We start from the raw sequence: 13,717 nt of genomic DNA, 5'->3' as shown, positions 1-13,717 counted from the left end.
CCCAATTGCTTCTTATACTCAGTCAAATCTCAGATCCCCGAATTTGGTGATTCCTTCTGAGCTATTGGGTCTTAAATTTTGTTTTTTGTTTTATTGATTTTATCTAAAACTGTGTTTAGATTGAACTTTTAAAGGACTTGGTCTTTCATTGACTTCTTTTATTTTTATCAACCTGTCCCCCATTTCCCATTATCAGTATAAAATGTAAAAATAATAAATAAATAAATAAATCACTAGATGAACCTCACCTTCTAAATTCTACTCCTTACACTTTTGCTGATGTAGGGGTCCTTATCTAAACTTTTCTCCCCATTTAAATTACAGTAATGACCGTTCAGGATGTCCTCCTGCTTGCACAATTAACAGACTGCAGCTGTACAAATACTGACGTCAGGAGGATTCCACTGTAGTATCATGGGGAACACACACACAACTCCACTTCTACTTTATTAAACTGCTTGCCAATCAGATTAAAAATTTGGCTTCAAGGCCTTTCAGCCTGCCAAGCTCTTTTGAATCTACTTTTTCTCATGTGCCAGTACCTATCACAGCTCAGGTAGTTGGACACCAAGCGGATGCTGATTTTATTCCAAAGACTTGTAGACCAAGTCTATATTCTTGATTGTATATGTTCATCAATAGGGAGTTGCATTACAGTGAAAATTCAAAGGTAATTCCAAAGTCTATTAATCAAGAATTGCAGACTACCTGGCTACCAAACCAGCGTGGCTAATTTGCATACTATTATTTATAATTACTTTGTTTACTCCTGTTTACCTGTGTGGTGGAGGTGCTAATGAACAGTGAAATGACTTAGATGTAGGAAGTAGAAAGTGCTTAAGAGAAACACGATAATCAATCAGTCCCTAAATAATAGAAATTGGGAAGGGGTATATTTCCACACTCTTCTTATTGCCTCTGCCCTGCTTTTAATTTAAGACAGCACAGATACTCAGTTGCATTGAACAAATATTCATTAAGCATTTACTGTTGGTCAGAACTCTGCTCAATGATGACTAGTTATACAGAGAAATGAAACATATTGTCCATTCTGTACCTTACGAGTCTAGTCAGTGTAGTAAGGAGAGTAAGACACACAAAATAATGATTATAATCTAAGATGTAATATAGACATTTCTCAGTCTCTTACTGCCCCAATTTTTCCCACTAAAATTTAAAAGTACCTGGAAAGTGATATAGCTTCTCTGGAAGTATGGAAGCTCTGCACATATTCCTGCCCTATACCTTGCCTTATGAATCACTTCCATTTGGCTTTTCCTGGTTCGTATCTTTTATAATAAATCAGTAAATATAATTAAACAGTTTTCCTGAGCTCTATAACCTCTTCTAGCAAATTATTGAACCCCAGGTGAGGGTCATGGGAACCATGATTTATAGGTGGTTTGTCAGAAGTATGGAAGGTCTGTGCATTTGAAGTAGGGCAGTCTCGTGGGACTGAGCTCTTAACTGTGGGGCCTGTGCTAATTATGGGTAGTTAGTGTCACCATTGAACCGAATTGTAGAAAACCCAGTTGGTATCCAGAGAGTCGGAGAATTGATATGTGCAGGGGAAAAATCCCCATATTTTGGTGCCAGAAGTATTTCGTGAGCAAAACAGATATTAGCTTTAGATATGCTTTGAGAATACTTCATTCTCATCAGATACTACTTATTGGTATAGATATTTCCCCTAATTAGTATAACTTCCATCCAAAATTAAGAAATAATTAGTATTATGTATTTCTTCTCCAAGTTGTAAAAATAGACCAAATATCTTCTCTTGGGCAGACTTATAGAAATTATTGATGACTTTATTACTTAATTTAACAAACATGTCTTGAGTTCACATGTCTATGTGAAGTAATGTCTACCATAATCAAATGTCATGATGAATAGGACAAATATTCCTCTAGTCTCACAAAGCTTAGAGCCTAATGGGTGAAACCATCCATGTTCTGCCCAAACATCTCCATTCTGTCTTAAAACTTGGACTCCCGCAAATTCCTACTGAGCTCTCTCCTGCTCTATTCTAAGCCACTTTGGTGCCAAGCATTCTCCTAGCAGCTTCAGTAAAAAAATAACTCATTCAGTTCTCTACCTCTAGTACTACACCATCTTATTAATGCCCACAGAGCGGAAATCTACATTGTATATCAACAGGAAAATGCAGGACGGTACTAAAGAGGGGATGTTTATTTTCATGTCGGATGTCTATTCCATACACTTCTACATATCCACTAAAGAAAAATTTTCCTTTTGATGAGTACTCAAAATATCTAGAAAAAATTGATTTCAGAATATTTGTTTATTTTAAAAAATAATACTCAATTGAAACGGTTTTCTTAATCCCTCCCCTGAATTTCATAAAAATGGAGAAATTATTTTGTAAATAATGTATTCATATATTATAACTGAAGATTAAAGCTTATTTTTTCAAATTTAATAATTTCCATTTAAATGGAATTTCCATATACTCACGATCACCTTTTCTTTTCTTTTCTTTTTAACTGTAAATATATATGCCAAGGAAAAAGTTCTTAGTATCAACATCTAAAACAAATTATCTTGGAAAGACTCTTTTCTCAGAGAAGAACATCCCTATTTGCAGAGATCTGGGTCCCAATGGTACTCATTCATTAGTCACTTTCTTTGCTTCTCTGCAGTCTCCTAATACATCTCTCAGCTGGGCAAGGTAAATCTGAGCTGCATATACTACTCTGGGATTGAATGGTTTAGCGCGTAGACTGAAGAGTACCTCGTAGGTCTCTGAATCCAAAAGAATAGTCTAGTTCTAAACACCGTAAAATGCTTCCGGCATTAACTTGAATTGGAAAACACATAACAAATAAAAGTAATTTGGATATGTTAGTATAGTATTCGTATCTTTTTAAATTTACTTTGTTTTGTTGTCTATCTTTGCTTTTTTGGACTCCACAATGAACTCCATGTAGACATTCAAACTGCGAAGTGCAAATCTTGGTCACTTTACCTTGATAAGTGTAAATAGCTTTAGGGAGGGAAACAAAAGATATAGCTTCTTAAGGAAGAAACAAGGTGTAGGAAAATAAATGAGAAAGAAGAATAAAGGACTATTTTTCCATTCTAGAAGGAAATACTCTTAAATTTGTTTAGTCACTCTCGTGGTTAGATTATACTACTCTCTAACCCTACTCTTGGGTGGTCATAGGCACACAATATGTCAAATGTATCTTGCTTCTTGATAGATTTCTCAACATCATGCAAATTGAATATTGGGTATTCCCAGAAATCAGGATTTCTCTCTTAAAGAATAGCAGTTTTGATGCGTCAAGCTTGGAAAGTTCTGATGAGATTGATGGTTCAACTCAGAACTCTGACATTTGGATTAAAGCAGTACAGAAATGAATCTTGTATTTGACATTTAAAAGAGAGGCTTTTCTACTGCCTATAGTTTCCTAAATCATACCAAAAGGAACTGCCATGACAGAAAGGCTTGAGAAATCACTTTCCATTCATTTCTATATTTTCCCACATTATGGCCAATGAATTGAGACTCGGAGTCATTACGTACTTGGTGTCACAGCCACATACAAACTACTGAAGCAATTGACGAATACTAACGATTGTTCCCTTGTTACAAATATAATAGCAAAATTTGATTTCCCAACCATGTCTACTGAGGTCTTTAAGAAAGCAAAATATTTGAAATGACTTCTTTCTTACTGAATTTGTATACTTCTTTGGTTCTTTCTCAGAAAAGGGCAAGTAGTAGATAGGCATGAACTGCCAGCATTTGAATGTGCGAAAAAAAGAATTTCAGTGAGTTTAATGGAATGTTTCTTGTAAATAAAACAGAATGTCTTTACTCTGATGTGAAACAATATATCAGCTTGATAGTTATATTTATAAATTCCCACAAGTTCAAGATAGATTAATACTTAAGTCCAACAAATTTATTAAATTTAGTAATATGACTATCTCTCAGAATTTTGAAATAGAACATTTGAAATTATTTTCTACAAAACAAGTTATAAGTACTGGAAAGGATGAAATATGCTTTGAAATACCATGAATTTGAGTTTCAATAATAATGAATAGATTAGATAACATCTCTAAAATACAATCATTAATCTCTGATTAGGTTATTCGAGAAGATTCTCGTACTTATAAATGCTTCAATTTATAGTTGTTCCATGAAGTCATAGCTACAATTAGTAAAATTAGTAAGTCATTAGTAAAATTGTCAATATAATAAAATATCCTTTACCAAAGGCTACTAAAAATATCAATTTATAGCATATATAACATATATATATACATTCATATATGTTACTTAAAGAATATGGAATAAATGATCACATTTTCTGAACCTAAAAATATTCATTAATATGAATATTAGTGAAAATAGATAAGAATAAATGGGTAAAAATGTATTCACTCAGTGGCTTTTTCTTGAGTTCGTCTATGTTTTATGAATTGAAACCTCTTTGCTACTTCTTAATATGAGTAGCAGCTCTTTATTACAAATCATTTTCACTGTGTTCTCGTGCCATACTTAAGTTATTCATTTACTTCATGAAAAGGAAGAAAACTTATTGTCATAAAGCAAATTTGATTGTTAAAAATACAAAACTTTTTTTCTAAATAAATGTCTTTGGTTCTTATTTTATGTTAATTCAGTACTGCTCTGGATGTACACTGTGATTGTACTTCTTGTACATACCATTTAAGTGATTCATACCTTTATACAGTGTTACCTCCTTAAGATATGTAGTTGTCTTCTATAGAAAAGAACATACATTTATTGGACTATTTATTACATGATCAGTATATACTGGTCATGTTAGATACTAGATATTCAGAAAAGAAAAAATGACGCGATCCTTTTCCATAGCGTTCATAGTCTTGTAAGGAGTCAGGAAGTTAAACCATTCCAGTAAAGAGGGGTAGACACTAGAAGAGAGATAGGTACAGTGTGTTATAGAAGCACCATACCCCAAGTGACCCAGTCTGCCTGGAGATTAGTGGAAGATCCCTAGAAAAGACCGAATGTGAACTGATTTTGAAGGATGAGTAGGAAGTGGGGTATTTGGGGATGGTGTGGTTAAGACTCTTCCCATAAGGTGCTTTATATTAAAAAAGAGAGAACAAAGTTTCAGAACTTCAGTACTCTCTGGCTTGACCTGGGAACTAAAGGTGGATCTATATTCCTGCAAGAAGATTGAGAGAGAGTGACAGGAATTGATGCTGAATATGTAGGCAGGGTTCAGATTATAAAAGATCTTATATGCCATGTTAATGTTTTAGGGATTCTAAAGGAAAGGAAAGGAAAGGAAAGGAAAGGAAAGGAAAGGAAAGGAAAGGAAAGGAAAGGAAAGGAAAGGAAAGGAAAGGAAAGGAAAGGAAAGGAAAGGAAAGGAAAGGAAAAGAAAGGAAAGGAAAGGAAAAGTAGAGGAAGTTCATTTAACAGTGCTATGTAGTAAAATTTTTAAAAAATTAGACTCAAAATCTTGGCAGCGTAGAGAAAGGTTTGGAGGAAGATAGGGACAGAATTGAGGAAGAACGGTTAGGAGGCTGTTGTGTAGTTTATTGACCATAGAGATGGCAGAGGACAGATCTGAGACATATTAGAAGGATTGAATCCATGTAAATTTAAAACATTTAATTTGGACTTTAAGGGAGAACAAAGATTTATGCCTAATAGTATTTTTTCTTGGACACCTTCATGGATGTTATGCTATTCAATAAGATTGGTGAAATGAATTCGATGGCAGAGCATAGGATGGGAGTGGAGATCGGTTTAGCTTCTCAATTGAATTTGAGCTAAGACTCTCACTTGAAGATATCCAGTAGGCTAAATTCATGAGTTTTGGGCTCAGAAGAAAGACAGAGGCTTAGAATTGACAGGCACTATTTTAAGCTACAGAACAAATAAGATTTCCAAGAGAAAATGTGTAGCTAAAAGATAAGAAAGCTAAGTATAAAAATCTGTAGAACATATATTTTTAAAGTGAAGGTGAAAACCCCTATGTGAATGGTTAGAAATAAAAAGATCAGAAAAAGACTCAATAAAACAAGAGAGACACACATGTTAAGGTATTCTGTGTCTTGCAAGCCCTAGAGAGCAGTCATGTGTATTAAAGACACATTTATGTACTATGAGTATTCAATTAAATATAAACACTAAATTAATTAAGTAAATAAATACAAAATTTACTCTACAAGAGAAACACTACTTCTCCATGAATCAACCTCCCATTACATACATCAATCAACCTCCCATCACATACAAACCCTGTATTTCACTCTGTAATCTGGAAAAGCCTCTTTATATTTCATAATTGAGAGCTCTCATAGGCAAAACCCCCATTTTGTTTCACCAAAATAAAAGAAATGTAGTTATTTAATCATGTTCCCAACTTTTGGGGAAAAGTTTTACTGGCGTTTGCTAAAAGTTTGAAAATGAAATTACCAAAGAAGCAATAGATTTGTTATATTCACATTTTACTTATCTAAAATACCTTTCTTCTCAGTCACCAAATTCATTCTATACTTATTTGAATATTCAAATAATAAAGTTCATCAAAGAATTTAATAGTTCTATTGTATTTCAAATTTCTAAGTTTCAGATAATATTTTGAAATATAGGAAATATAAATTTAGCCTTTCCTTGGCAATTATTGATTGCTTAGACTATTATGGAAATCTTTAAGATGTCATATTCTAAAAAGTATTTTAGTGTATAAACAATAATAAACTTTAGAAAATCACCAGCTTGACACAACTATTTTTATTTGTCCATATTACATTTCTGTTCTTATTCTTACTTCATTCAGAACTATAAATCTATATGCTCATTTTTAATCTAAAAGTTTATCCTAATTTTTCTGTATCTATGTAGATTCTTATGCTACTCATTGTGGCAGGATCTATTCTCTGAAAGCAGACACTGAGAGTTTGAATTGTTAGATGTTTATTAGGAATTAACATCTGTAAAGAGAAGGGGAAGGAGGCAGGCAGCATTGCATACAGGAAAAACTTAATAGTGGAGACATTACATGTCTGTCAACTAGGCAGGAAGGTTTGGAGTGAGTATTGACTGTCAGAGTACCCATGTTGGGCCAAAATGGCTTAGCCTTTCTACTTCCACTCTGCTTAGTCTCAAGATTTGGGCTGCCTTGGGCAGGGCATGACCTTGGGCAAGGCAGCTCTTAGAAGCTGAAGCAGATCATGAAGGAGCTGTAGACTAGAAACTGCCTGCTGCCCACACTCCCTAAAGACGGTCAGTGTACCTGCATCTTTCCCACACTCATCCTCTTTTGATTGCTAGTGACAGAAACCAAAGTCAAATAGGCTAAAATTCTATAGTAACTCCAAGTATTGTTAGATCCAAACCCTCAGTTGACATTTACAGAAATATATTTTTTCTTTTCATTTCCGCGTTGGCTTTGTTCTTGGAGGATTTGCCCTAATACCCACCAATATAGCTACTAGCAGCCACAGCTGACAGGGGACATAACTATTCTAAGATTTCTGACAAATTTCTTGGGATCGACATTGATTCACTAAATGTCCACCCCAGAAACTGATATAAATGAACTGAAAGTTGTGAAGGTTAGTTTCTCACTGCAAAATTGAGATGTTGTTACCAAAAGAAGACAGAAGGGATTCTGAGCAGATGAAGACTATAAAATCTTACTTTTTTTTGACACTGTCATTGGTCTAAGGGGTAATCACCTTAGCCAAGCTAGGCTAATCAGCTCTTTCTTCCTAGAATTAGAAACTAAGTGGAGATATCAACACTCAAAATTGTTAGACATCAAGATAACCTCTTAAAAAATTATATTTCTGTAATTCTTTTCAAATCAATTTTACTATCTTAGCTCCACTTTTTGAAAATCTTGGTTAATTTAAGTATTTCACCTAATACAATGGAGATTATAATGGTATCTAAAGATTTTTTAAATGCTTTTATAATTGAAAAATTAATATATATAAATCACCAGCATAAATCTTACATTTTATAAGTTATCAGTAATTTGTCATTATTAGTAGTATTAAAATTGGTAATAGTGGTTTTAGTAGTGTTATAGGACAGTTTTAATCAAACAGCTACCATGTTTTAAGCAGCATGATTGATTCTATGGAAGTTACCAACATAAATCAGACATAAATTCTATGCCTAAGATGATCCAGTCTGGTGTAAGGAATAATTAATGTATTTATTATAATGTGTTAATCATATATACTATTTTATAGTTAACTTAAGTAAATTTAAATAAATAAACTATGAATAGTCTTGTCCCCTTAGCTGTAACTTTGCATTGCATCATTGTATATTAATGAATTGGATGCCTATAAATATATAAATAATATGTTTTTTTTAATAACAGGCTAAGATAAAGAGAAAATATTTTAAGTAATATGAGTGGTTTCTAAAATCTACATATATTTATTTAATATAAACTGTATTGGATTCGCATACCAACTTTCACAACAGAAAAAAAGTACTGAAGCATGGTCATTACAATGAGAAGCTATACGCCTTCAGACATTTGTTAATATCTATTCCTGATTAAATTCCTTCAAAGTGTTGTTCACAAAATTAAGCAGAAAAATATTGTTAATATTAAAATAAAGTATCAATTTTTAACTTATTTGTGCTATACACCTCTTTTTCTTTAAATGTATTAATTCATGTTTCTTTATTTTAAATAGGGTGATTTACTGCCAAGATATGACCAGGTGGATGTTAATTGAAACTTCTTGGGTCAGGGATTATAATTTATTAATTTGTGTATATTTAACAAAACATAGTTAATAGTCATCACATATTCATAAATAAGTGAATAAACAAAAAACAATATACCTTTCTTCTAAGAACATCAATGGTGCCTCTCAAGTTCATTAGAAATAGCAACTGTGGTCCCTGAACCAGTACTTGTCTATAAACTTTTTACAAGTGGTCTTCAGTGAGGAAAAGAACTTATGCTAGAGGGTAAATCAACTATCTCATAGACACACCGTTTTGTACTGCTAAATTTGTTTTAGACTATCTCATAGAGGAAAGCACTATAATGATTTACAATCTTAGCTGATCACAGATCCGTACCAAAGTGTTTACCTACCTGCTACTATGGACTAAGGAACTAACCTTGATTTTACAAAGCAAATTTTAATATCTTCAAACTTTTGAATAACTAGGTGAATAGCTAGAGGTTATTAAGGAAAAAAAATATTTAACCATGAATTTTTATTCTTATTGTCTTCATTTTCATAAGGTGTGTGTGTATACACACACACACACACACACACACACACATCTTTTGATTTATGAAGCTCTTTAATTATTATGTTTCTCATTACTTTGTTTTACCCACTATCTGTACTCTATAAAACTCAGGAGTTCTTTGATCACCAAAACAAAATTACTTCTTAGCAGTAGTACCATGGTGGGGGGAAAAAAGAAACCAACACAGCATAGGACTGCTGAACCCAAATAGCTTCTAGGGCATGCCACCCAGGAAGAAATATTCAATTCAACATAATTTATCCAAAAGGACATGAAAAAAATTATTGAACAATGGAAAAAAATTTACATTGACTGCAGATATGAGTGGTGTTGTGTAGAGTTGTGTTGAGCACAAATCTATGCAGCCCTGAAATTCTGGGCCAGTGACAATACCTAAGGAGTTCCAATCAAAAATTTGGACTCAATAAAAAAATATAGTTGCTTAAAAATGTGAAATATCGAGATAGGCAGCAATGCTGAAGAGCAAGGCCATCACCAATGGCACTAATGTAAATGGTGAGATACGACTGTCAGAGGAAATATAAAAGAGAGAAAAATGTTCAGGGCTTTAGCCAAATGGGCTGAAATTTCTAACAAAACTCATGTCTTTAAAGAATAAGTGGCCCAACTGTAAGAGTCAAGAAAATCTATAGCTTCATTTGGTCAGGTATCATTGCACATACACCATTTTACGGAAATTTTAACAGGGATTATATTCAAAACATATTTAATAAAAAGTATGGTATGGTTATCAATCAATCAGAATAAATACTAATTATAGCTAAGGAAATAGATCTTTAGACTCTTGCTATATGCCAAGGGTTGACTTCTTATTGTTGTTGGATCATAGGGAAGTCTTAAAGCACTGGTTCTGCATATTGGAATCAACTATACATATATATTTGAAACGCTGATGGATACTGGGTCCCATTCTTAGAGATTCTGATTAGATGGAGGGCGCCCTAGGTATAGGGGCTTTAAAGCTCCCTAAGTAATTTTAGTATGCAGCAAAATGGGAAAATCACTGATCTAGCATTCCAAAATGAGACCAAGAATGAAAGAGCAAACACACACATGTGAAACATTTGTTATCAATAATTTAAAAATAGTTTACTTCAGTTTCAGTTATTCTTAATTTCATTTTTTAAAATATTATTTATTTGTTTGTTTGTTTGTTTGTTTGCCGCCTACAGCACCTGGCATTCCTAGGTGATCTCCCATCTAAGTACTAACCAGGCTCGACCCTGCTTAGCTTCTGAGATCACACAAGATCCGGCACATTCAGGGTGGCATGGCCATAGAGTTATTCTTAATTTCTAAGAAAATAGATTGTTACTGTGGTTTCATATTTATTTATTACTATTTTTACTCTTATTAATCTCTCATCACCATCTCAAAAATCTTCTTATCAACTTTTATCTTCCAAGTTTTCATCAATATCAAACATTTGTCACCTGTCTTTATTTTGTAATAGAGGTTAAATGCATTGCCTTATATTTAAGATTGACCCTTTATTTCACAAAATATCGTGAAGAGTTTTAATTGCCACAGTGTATTACCACCATTTATAAAATTATTTTTCTTTCTTTCCTAAAGATTTCTAGTCAACAGAAAAAACATTTCAACCAACCAAGTCTCTCCTGTCTTAGAAGAAGTGATGCATGGAAATTACTTTTTGATAAGCTTTTATTGGCACCTCACATCAATATCTGAGACCTCCTCTATACCAGAGAAGATTGTGCTTAAGCTTTGTCTTGACTAAATACAGAAATTAAAGGTATAGACCAATTTTTGAATAAGCATAACAATTCTCTTTTTATGTGCATTATGAAAACATGCATTTGAAACATGTTGTCAAAGGCTTTTTTTGTCTTCTAGTGTTATACGAGAACAAGGTCATCTCAAAGGAGTAAAGGAAACTGAAATGTGTTCCACCTTAATCAGATTCACAATCATGTCCTAATGTAATTTGTCCTAATCCATTTCAGAAGAAGACAACCATTTATGATTCCCAGAGACTCATGGGAATAAATGTGGCTATATGGAAATTCCCTGAGTGTTCTATCTACTATATTTACCAGTTCATAAAAAAGCTAATTACATTTTGGAAATGCAGCTTTATGAATGCAATGTATATTTTAATGCAAAAACAGACCTAGGCACTTCAGAGTCATACGGTCCTATTTGCTGGCTGTACGCAGTTTGTATTTTGGATTTAGTAATTTGTTTCAGAATGAGGAGTGCACACTTTACTATATTATTCTGACCACATATGTCAATGTTTGAGAGAAAATTCTATTTTTAGAGGTTTTACTGGGAAAAAAATAAGTAACACAGCATAGAAATAAATTACCCTGTAGTAAAATACAAACTGATTGGTCCCAGATTTTTTTCTCCAATGCCTTGGAAGATAAATACATTAAGTGGTTTGTTAAAAAAAAAAAAATTAAAATTTTGAAAAAGATCCACCAAATTTTGTCTCTGCAAAACATGAAGTTATAGTAAAGAATACTGCCAAGGATAATGAGTCTACAAGTTTATTTTACAGTAAAATCTTTTCCTTAGACTTTATATTTCATTACAAACCAGTTTTTACAAAAGCAATGTTTTCTATAAACAGAACTGGTAATAGATGACACACTTCTAAAGCAAGCCAGAAATGTAAATAATCAAATGATTTTTGTTTGCTTTTCTGCAATAATCATAAAATCATACTAGCCTAATATTTCATCATGTATTTATTTACTTTCATCTGATATATATATATATACATATTTTTAATCTCTGGTCCATTTTGATGTTTATTTGTTACTAAATTAACTCTATTTTGTTCTTCACAGCCAAAAATGCTATATCTTTCCATTTAGTCAATGGTGTAGTTACACAGCTAAGCAGCACAAATTAGGGACGTGGTAAGAATAGTACAACTATTCACTGTTTTTAGGGAGCACGATTTTTGGGGAGTTCTGGAAATAAAATCTCCCTCCAAAATATAAAAAATCATGAATTAACTAATTGACAAAAATAAAATTTTGATTGAACTAAAACAAAGTAGTATCTAAATTTAGATAACATTGTATCTCTGTGTATTTGGCAAAGCTTCTCTGTGCCATGACTAAAGGTGTATGTAGCTATTTAATTTCTTAATGTTTGGTCATATCTTAGGTCAACAGTAAGATTTAAGTTTCAGACCCCTGACCTCCTAAACACTTGGTAAATGATTATTCTCCATCTCGTTGTCTCCCCACCCCACCCCCATTTATGTCACCAAAACAAAACCTTAATTTTTCATCTAGTATTCTTCTCTCCACCTTCCTTTCTCATCTCAAAAGTCCCCAGTGACTTCTTGGGAGATAATTATGCCTGTAGCTCAGGGACCTAAAGTAATCACCAGGCTTGGCATGAAAGGATGCTGGAATGCAAACTGAAGTGCCAAGCAACAAAGATTCAGTACAGATATTATGAAAAGAAAGTGCATTAGAGCAATTATTCAGTTGGCCCTATTTCTGCCAGCCTACAGGATACAGCAAAGAGGCCAAAGCATAAACACCACCTAGTATTACTCATAATGACTCATTGACATTTGTTGTTCAGGACCCAGTGGAAGTCTGCATAAAGATCGGTGCTGTGGTAACAAAATTTCCAGAAAAGAAAAACAAATCTTACAGACTGTTTGGCTCTTAAATAGTACATGATCAACTTCTCTCCACGTCTCCCTTTTAAGTTTGTGGTTACTATAAGAAGCTTTGTTTAGAGAAGCTGAATCATAAAGTATCACATGTAAAGTCATGAAGTGATATTAGAATGAACAGTAAGCTCAGTTGGTTAGAGTCTAATGTATCTGAGAATGAAATTTAGAGTGTGATTGCTGAATGAGATGCTGGCATTCACACTGTCACAGTCTATAACCCAAATCCCCACCAGCCACTTATTAATGTTTGCTTTTTATCACAGGGGCCAAATGAAATAGGGCAGAATCATCAACATAACTTGAGAAACAATTTTGAATGCTATAATAAGTATAAAGCTATCACATCAGAAATGCAGCATGCATCATCAATAAGATGACAAAGTGGAAAAGATACAAACTAAATTATTTAAAAGAAAGTTTCAGATTTCACAGGACTGTCCCTCTTTGCTTGCAAAAGCCACAGATTATACTCCTGTAGTAAGTATTATTTCACCCAAAATTGAAGTTTAGACAATGAATGATATAGCTGTCCTCATTTTAGTCAATTTGACATGACTCGAAACTCTCAGAAAGCAGATTCATTTTGAGCTTCTTCAGTTCCTCTCATAGTGCCACCACTTATAAGATCTGTATAAGCCGTATTATTTAAACAAAAGAATGCAATACTCAACAATGGTGTGCTTAACTGAATAAAAGATCATTAATAAAAAAAATTATGTAACTATTTTAATCCTGATTTTTAGTATGTTTCTAAC

General features: G+C 33.1%; 1 pseudogene; it reads right to left on the bottom strand.

The window, feature by feature from the left end:
- Positions 1-10,455: 10,455 nt before the first annotated feature.
- Positions 10,456-10,574, bottom strand: LOC118605038 (annotated as a pseudogene).
- Between the last annotated feature and the right edge of the window lie 3,143 nt (positions 10,575-13,717).

The sequence above is a fragment of the Rousettus aegyptiacus genome, unplaced genomic scaffold, assembly GCF_014176215.1.
Source record: "Rousettus aegyptiacus isolate mRouAeg1 unplaced genomic scaffold, mRouAeg1.p scaffold_m13_p_1, whole genome shotgun sequence".
Taxonomy (NCBI): Eukaryota; Metazoa; Chordata; class Mammalia; order Chiroptera; family Pteropodidae; genus Rousettus; species Rousettus aegyptiacus.
Note: the sequence above shows the minus strand (reverse complement) of the source record. Positions and strands in the feature narration are given on the sequence as shown.